This window comes from Hibiscus syriacus, unplaced genomic scaffold, assembly GCF_006381635.1.
Source record: "Hibiscus syriacus cultivar Baekdansim isolate YM2019G1 unplaced genomic scaffold, ASM638163v2 tig00117056_pilon, whole genome shotgun sequence".
NCBI classification, from domain to species: Eukaryota; Viridiplantae; Streptophyta; class Magnoliopsida; order Malvales; family Malvaceae; genus Hibiscus; species Hibiscus syriacus.
In genome coordinates, this window is record NW_024063539.1 from 2,627,289 (window position 1) to 2,635,563 (window position 8,275).

General features: G+C 31.2%; 1 pseudogene; it reads left to right on the plus strand.

The window, feature by feature from the left end:
• The first annotated feature begins 5,331 nt into the window (after window positions 1-5,331).
• LOC120198575 lies at window positions 5,332-8,134 on the plus strand (annotated as a pseudogene).
• Window positions 8,135-8,275: the final 141 nt, after the last annotated feature.

Genomic DNA, 8,275 nt, shown 5'->3' on the forward strand with positions numbered 1-8,275 from the left:
GGAGTGAGATTAAAAACTAATCAAACACTTGATAAAGATTTACAACAAGGAATTTCAAAAGAGAAAGAATGTTGGAGGCAAGTTTTAATAAAAATAGTTTGTGTTGTAAAATGTATTGCTAAAAATAATTTAGCTTTTCGAGGATCTAGTGAGAAAATTTACGATGAGAATAATGGAAATTTTTTAGGATTAATTGAAATGATTGCTGAATTTGATTTGCCTATGCAAGACCATATTAGGCGTATTCAAAGTGAAAATATTCATTATCATTATCTTGGTCATATCATTCAAAATGAATTAATCTCTCTCTTGGCTCATAGTATTAGAACTTCTATTATAAAGATCATCCAGAAGGCAAAGTATTTCTCTGTTATTCTTGACTGTTCCCCTGATGTAAGTCATCAAGAAAAAATGACTCTAATAGTGCGATGCGTAAATATGTCAAACAACAAAGTAAAAATAGAAGAGTACTTTTTAGAGTTCTTGAAAGTAGATGATACATCTGGATTGGGGCTTTTCAATGAATTAGTAAATACATTGCAATCTCTATAGTTGAACGTTGATGATGTGAGGGGCCAATGATATGACAATGGTTCTAATATGAAAGGAAAACACCAAGGTGTTCAAAAGAGATTACTTGAAATAAATCCTAGAGCTTTATATATGCCATGCGCTTGTCATAATCATAATCTTTCTCTTTCTGATATGGCACATTTTTGTGTTAAAGTTATTTCTTTTTTTGGGATTGTGCAACGTATATATTCATTGTTCGCAAGTTCTACCAAAAGGTGGAAAATTTTATGTGATAATGTTCCGGAAACTGTGAAATCTTTATCTGATACTCGATGGGAAAGTCGAATTAAAAGTGTCAAAGCTATTAAATGTCATACTCCTAAAATAAGGTTAGCTTTGTTACAATTATATGAATATTGTGGTAATGATGCAAAAGCAAAAAGTGAAGCAGAAAGTTTAGCTAGTGCCCTTCAAAGTTTTGAATTCTTACTTGGAATGGTTATCTGGTATGATATTTTATTTGTTATCAACACGGTAAGTAAGAAATTACAATCTAAATCAATGTGCAATGATACTACCATAAAAGAGTTGGAAGGTGTAATGTCATATTTTGAAAACTATAGAAATAAGGGGTTCGAAGCTAGTATAGATATTGCTAAAAGTCTTGCATTAGATATGAACATATAGCCAATTTTTCCGACTAAGCGTCGTATTTTTAGAAAAAGACAATTTGATGAGAATGACCATGATGAAGAAATGCAATCAGCAGAGGAGTCTTTTAAAGTTAATTATTTTTTTGATGTTGTTGATATGGCGCTCGCTTCTTTGAAAGATAGATTTGAACAGTTAAAGATTTTTGAAAATTATTTTGGATTTTTAATTGATTCTACAAGGTTGAAGTCATTGGATGACAATAAATTAAAAGAATGTTGCAATAATTTTAAGATTATTTTTTCTCATAATAATTTGTCGGATGTTGATGCAGATGATTTTTTTTTCTGAAATGAAAGTGCTGCAATTGACTTTGCCAAATGTATTCATGTCAGCACTTGAAGTTCTTGAGTTTGTTAAAGCTAGAGATTGTTATCCTAATGTTTCAATTGCTTTTCGAATCTTATTAACACTGCCGGTAACGGTAGCATCCGCGGAAAGAAGTTTTTCAAAGCTGAAATTATTGAAGAATTACTTGAGGTCAACAATGTCACAAGAAAGATTGAATGGACTCGCTATGTTATATATTGAGAAAAATATGTTGGAAAGCATTGATGTTGACACTATCATCAATGATTTTGCATCAATAAATGCTCGAAGGCAATGTTTTTTATAAGTATTAATATGCTTAAATATGTTTTTGACATTTTTGATATTGTAATGAATTAATATTTATTTAATTTAACAAAAATTAATTAAAATTTTATATTGCATATTTTTTAATATTATTTTAAATTAGGGCCCATTTTTTTAATTTTGCCCTGGGCCAAGAAAAAGTCAAAGCCGGCCCTGAACTGGGTGAACCGCTTGAATCGTCAGTTCACACTAATTTTGTCGATTTTCAACCGATTCTTTAGCGCTTCATTGTAAAATTAGTTTTAGAAGCTGACCGGACTGGACAGACAACCGGTTTCCGGTTCAACCAATCGAACCGGTCGGTACGATCCAACTTTGATAACATTGGATCCATCGAATAATTTTAGTGATTAAAAAAATATTATTCTTTATAGATTTTATATCTAGTAATTAAGGTTACCAAGTGAATTAAGTTCACGTTCTTTTACATCCATGACCTCTAAAACATGAATTTTATCTGGCTTAACCGACAACCTTCATGTTGACGAAGCCCCGTTACAGAAACATAAAACATGGCGAACATCTTAATTTAAGAGACCACCCTAAATTAAATAACTAATTGTTTATCTACAACAGACAAAAGGCATGAATTATCAAGTGTTAGATGGTAGAGTCGCATGTTAAACAAAATTTTATGAAAAACATTTTCTAACAGGTTTTATATTGAAATTAAAATTAATATCATTTTAAAATAATATTCGATCATTTTAATAATGATACATATCATTTTTAAAATATAAAATGACGAATCCTAGAGAAAAGGCCGAGGCACTGCCACGTCAAAGACATGTCCGAGTATTCATTAGCTAAACGACGCCGTCGACCTGAGTATTCGATCCCCATGGAGTGGGAAAAGGAAGAGGGGACCGCACACGTGGGAAGAAAAGGTTAAAAATGGTGTGATAAAATGGTGAGATTCATACAACTCACCGGACACACCCACGTATCCCTGCACGTGAAGGGCACCTGAAAGTTGGACTTGGCTTTACCTTTTACAAAATTAAAGGTCCCTTTAATATTTTGTTTAAGTAAGGCCAATTTATTTGATAAATTATTATTTACTAAATTAATGATGGACTTTTTTAATTTCACAACAAGATTAAGAAACCATCATCTGTCTCAGTTTATTGAGATAGTAATTAAATATACTTAATTATCTTCTCAATTCGTTTGTAAAATTTAAATTCTCTTACCGTAAGTATATCGAATAATTATTGTATTATATAAATTTTTATGCATTCAAATTTTATAATTATCTTTATTTAACATATTTAAAATACTCTTTAAACGGTGAATGGGTTGCATTCGGATTTGGAGGTTGCCTTGATCTTCAAAGATGAGTGCTTAAATTATTAAACTTTGATAAATAGTTGTAGCCAACTTTATGCATGTTGGTTCTTCTTCTTTTCCTTTTATATAATAATAGAAAGAGAGAGTATACAAACGGAGCATGGGAAGCTCACCTACTACCTACTTGAAATTAGATGATAATTTAAATATTTTATATTTGAATTAATCGAATGATCTCGATGTTTAAAATATTGTTATTTCTTTTAAAGATTTTGAGTTTGGGTAATTGAGTTGTAAGTTATGTGTAGGTTATCACCAGTTAAAAAAATTATAAATATATATTATCATAAATTTACCTCATACTATTAAAAAATTGATTAGGCAGAAAAATAGGTTTCTTTTACAGGCTTAAGACATTTAAATTTTGATTTTAAAATCTCGAAATGACATATAAAATACACTTTTTAGAAGATGCCGTTAATAAAATATTTTTTTTGAAATATTTTTATGCGAATAAATAGTTGACACTGAAAATATCAAATCAAAGTTTCCTGCGTGCCTATTCTGTTATCCTGAATTTAACACATCTGCTTGTTTCCCTCTAAATCAGTAATATAACATGAGAAAATGCATTGTCTTCGGAAAGGTATTTTATATTTCAAATTGTGTTGAAAGTTTCAAATATTTGACTGAGACGTACGTTTAACAAGTCAAATAATAACAAGTTTCAAATTATGTTATTTAATTATAACATAAATTATAAAATCTTTTTATTAATATGTTCATAACATAAATTATAATATTAATTAAAACATATTAATTTCATAACTAAACCGAAAGTTTATTTTTACATATATTTTTTTACGATGAAAAATATAAATGTTTTAAAAACTTAATGACCATTAATGTAGTTTATTTATTTATAATATATTTAGTAAGTCCGGTTTAGCGAAACAAGCTCGGAGATTAAAGGGATGATTATTATTTCATTTTGGGTTTGAAGAAGAGATCTACGGGGGCATTTGAGTGTTTATAATCAAATAGTTGAGAACATATTAAATATATACTATATTGTAATTCCCTTGATAAGAAAAATAAGCCTGATTTAAGTGGACCCAAATCCAGTTATATAGGCAAAAACTTACGTTTTCTTAGCAGTATGATTCATTTCACTAAGAGTATAAAAACATTGGCTTGCAAGCCCAAACAACCAAAGCCCATAGAACTGCAGCGACAAATCTTGGCCACCCCAAGGGGCAAGCAGAGGGTAGAGAAATTATTTGACTTAAATATTATAAAACTTCATTAATACAAACATTAATTCAATGTACATGTGATATAAATTAATTTTTGAAATCATATTAAATCATGTTTTCATCAAAATTATTTAACAATAAGATACTTTTAATAGTAAAAAATAATGATATATTTGATAAAATTAAAAATTTGGCGACCTATATAACATCAAATCTAATTATTCACTAAATCAGAGTTTTAGAAGATACAAAATTAAGATAAAGTATATTACAGGTCACTAAATTATGTAAAAATATTTTTTTGATTACCAATTAATTAAATGTTATAAAATAATTATTAACAATATCGAATTATTGCAAAATAGTCTTAAATTTATCAAAATATTATAAAACAGTATTTAAACAAATGCTCTTTTAATGTTGTTGGGGACATTTTGTTACATTTAGGAAGTTTAATGACCATATTGTAACATTTAAAAGGATACTGACCAAAAATATTATTTTTATATAATTTATTGAACTTCAGTGTACTTTATCCAAATGAATACTTATAATTAGTTGTAAATGTTTGATAAATTTAATGATTATTTTGTAATATTTAATATATTTTAATTATTATTTTATAATAATTTGATAAATTTAATAACTAATTTATAATAGTTTAATAAATTTAATAATTATTTTATATCAATTTGATAAATTTAATGATTATTTTGTAATTATTATATCAATTAATGACTATTTCGTAATGTTTAAAAATTAAATGACTAAAAATCATTTTACATAGTTTAATGACATCTGATGTAGTTTACCCTCAAACTTAGTATAAGTTGACAAAAATGGAAAATATAAAATAGAGTTAAGGGCAATACTGTAGTAGTAATCGGTTTGAGAATAATAATTAAATTCGAAAAATCGAAGTTTCTGAGTTTGCCCTAGCGTTTCACGTTTTCCTTGTAAGTTGGCGTGTATAAAGCTGCGTCCTTTTCTTCTTTTTTCTCCACCACCAGATCCCTACATTCTCTTCTCCAATTGCCTATCTTTCTAGTCATTCCCTTATTTTTCATCTCATCAAAGGTATTTCCGTATCCAATTTGATTTCTGTTATGAATCTGTTCTCTTTAATTCGTTATTTTTCTATACTTTGTTTTCATCTTTATGTCATCGTCCGGAACCTAGATTTATGTTTTCTTTTGTTGAATCGATGTATATATGTTTATATAGTTTTTCTATTTACGAGTTTATTTTTGTTATTGGATTGATCATCTGATCAATGTAATTTGGTTCTGGCCCGAGGGATTATATTTTGAATATTTTTTTTTTTATCGATGATGATGATTTCTTCAGTGTTCATATGATTGTAATGCAGATATTAGATCATATATTGTTTGTTTCTTTTTTTGTATTTAGTTTTCCATTATTTAACGTTGAATAGATGCTTAAATTATGTAATACGGATTTTTTGTAGTTAATAATTCTTTATTTAATTCACATTATAACAATTTTAAATGATTATCTTATGTATAGTTAGGATGCTTAGAATTGAGATTTTAACTTTTCTCGATTATCTGTCAAATTTTAATTCTGTAAAATTGCCTTTAACTTAATCTTTGGTTTTGTAGTATCTTCCCATCTAGATTAATATTGGAATCTGTAGGCTTTAAGAAATTGATATTTGTCTTTTTAATTTGTATATTGTACTTTTATGTTTCAATGTTCTTTTACTGTCAACTTTCTCATTTTGTTCGTAGTGTTATTTTTCTGATGTTGATGAATGTTCTGCCTGTTGTTGATATACTATTTTTCAACCTTTGTCTGGATTGATTCTGCTATTCTTGCAGGAAGTTGGCAGCTTAATCTGCTGTGTCTGCTGCTTGTCAAAGTGGAGAGCTTTACGTTTGAATCTTCTTTTATGTCTGAACGGGCATCTCTCATTTTTTCATTAGTTGGATTGCTCGGAGAGTACCGTCCCTCTTCTATAAAAAGGAATATACGCTTCTCTTCTGCAGTTATCTGCATGCATATTGAGGCCGATAACACACAGAGTCCCGGTTGCCATTTTATGCAACCTCTTCCAAGTGCAAGGGGAGTGTCTGGTAAAAAGTTTTGCGTCACAATTGAAAACACCAGTATCTGATATTTCTTTTCTGATTAACTCTCTTCTACGGTTTGATCAAAATGGCTTTGCAAAATATTGGTGCGTCGAACAGTGATGATGCCTTTTATAGGTATAAGATGCCCAAAATGATAACCAAGATTGAAGGGAGAGGAAATGGCATCAAGACTAATGTAGTTAATATGGTTGAGATCGCAAAGGCTTTGGCTAGACCTGCTTCTTACGCTACAAAGTATTTTGGTTGTGAACTGGGAGCCCAATCTAAGTTTGATGAGAGGACTGGAACTTCACATGTCAATGGCGCTCATGACACTGCCAAGCTTGCAGGCTCTTGAGAACTTATTAAGAAGTATGTTCAATGCTATGGTTGTGGGAACCCGAAACTGAGATAATTACCAAGACACAGATATTAACCTGAAATGTGCTGCATGTGGGTTTATTTCTGATGTTGACATGCGAGATAAACTTACTACTTTCATTCTTAAGAACCCACCGGAGGCAAAGAAGTCTTCAAAAGACAAAAAAGCAATGAGGAGGGCTGAAAAGGAAAGACTCAAGGAGGGTGAGGCTGCCGATGAGGAGCTGAAGAAGATTAAAAAAGAGTCTAAAAAGAAGAGTTCTTCTACTACAACTTTGAAGGCTGCTGCTCCCAAAAGTGCAGTAACAAAGAAGAAAGGCAAGAATTCTGATGAGGATTACTCCCCTGAACAAAGCCAGGCTGATGAGAATGAGGCAGCTAGCGGCGACGACGATTATGTCCAATGGCAAACAGATACGTCACTGGAGGCTGCTAAGCAACGCATTCAGGAGCAGTTGAGTGCTGTTACTGCAGACATGGTGATGCTAACTACCAGTGAAGAGAAGAAAAGGTCGGTGAAGAAGTCTCCAGAGCATGATGTTAAGGCACCTGAAAATGTTGTCAGTGCCCATGAGAAACTTGTTAATGAGATAAAGGAACATCTCATACAGGGGTCATCTCCTACTCAGCTTAAATCCTTCCTAGGTTCACTCTCTGGAGCCTCCTCCAAAGAAATCTCGGATGCCCTTTTTACTGCACTCTTTGATGATGTCGGGAAGGGGTTTGCAAAGGAAGTAACTAAAAAGAAGAACTACCTTGCAGCAGCTGCAGCCGCAGCCGCCACCAAAGAAGAGGGATGGCAGATGATGCTCCTACATTCTATCGAATCGTTTTGTGGCAATGCTAGCCCTGATGCAGCAAAGGAGGTGGCTTTAGTTATTAAGGTGTTGTATGATGATGACATCTTGGAGGAAGAGTTCATCATGGAGTGGTACCAGAAAGGTATAGACGGTAGCAATAAGAGTTCTCAGATATGGAAGAATGTCAAGCCCTTCATCGAGTGGCTCCAGAATGCTGAGTCTGAGTCGGAGGAGGAGTCATTATGAAGCTCTTGATACACTTGCATTTTTCATGCTTTATGGCTGATTTTATTTCAAGTATGTTTCTCTTTTGGTCTTGTTGGTCAAATAAAGTACAGCAAGCGAGCCCTACATGCTCTCTGTTATTCGAGTCTGGTTTTCTTGAGTTGCTTGTTCTTAAGACTACATTTCCGTCTGCTTCTATATTTGAATCGAGTTTGCTGTTGTGTGTTTTTCCATCTTAAAGGCCATTCTTGCTTCTCCGCTTCTCTCTCTTAATTTTAGGTTATAACTTACTATATTATTAACTGTTGAATTAAATAGTTAATTTAATAAAATGTAATTTTACAAGTATTCTTAAAATGATTATAAATGT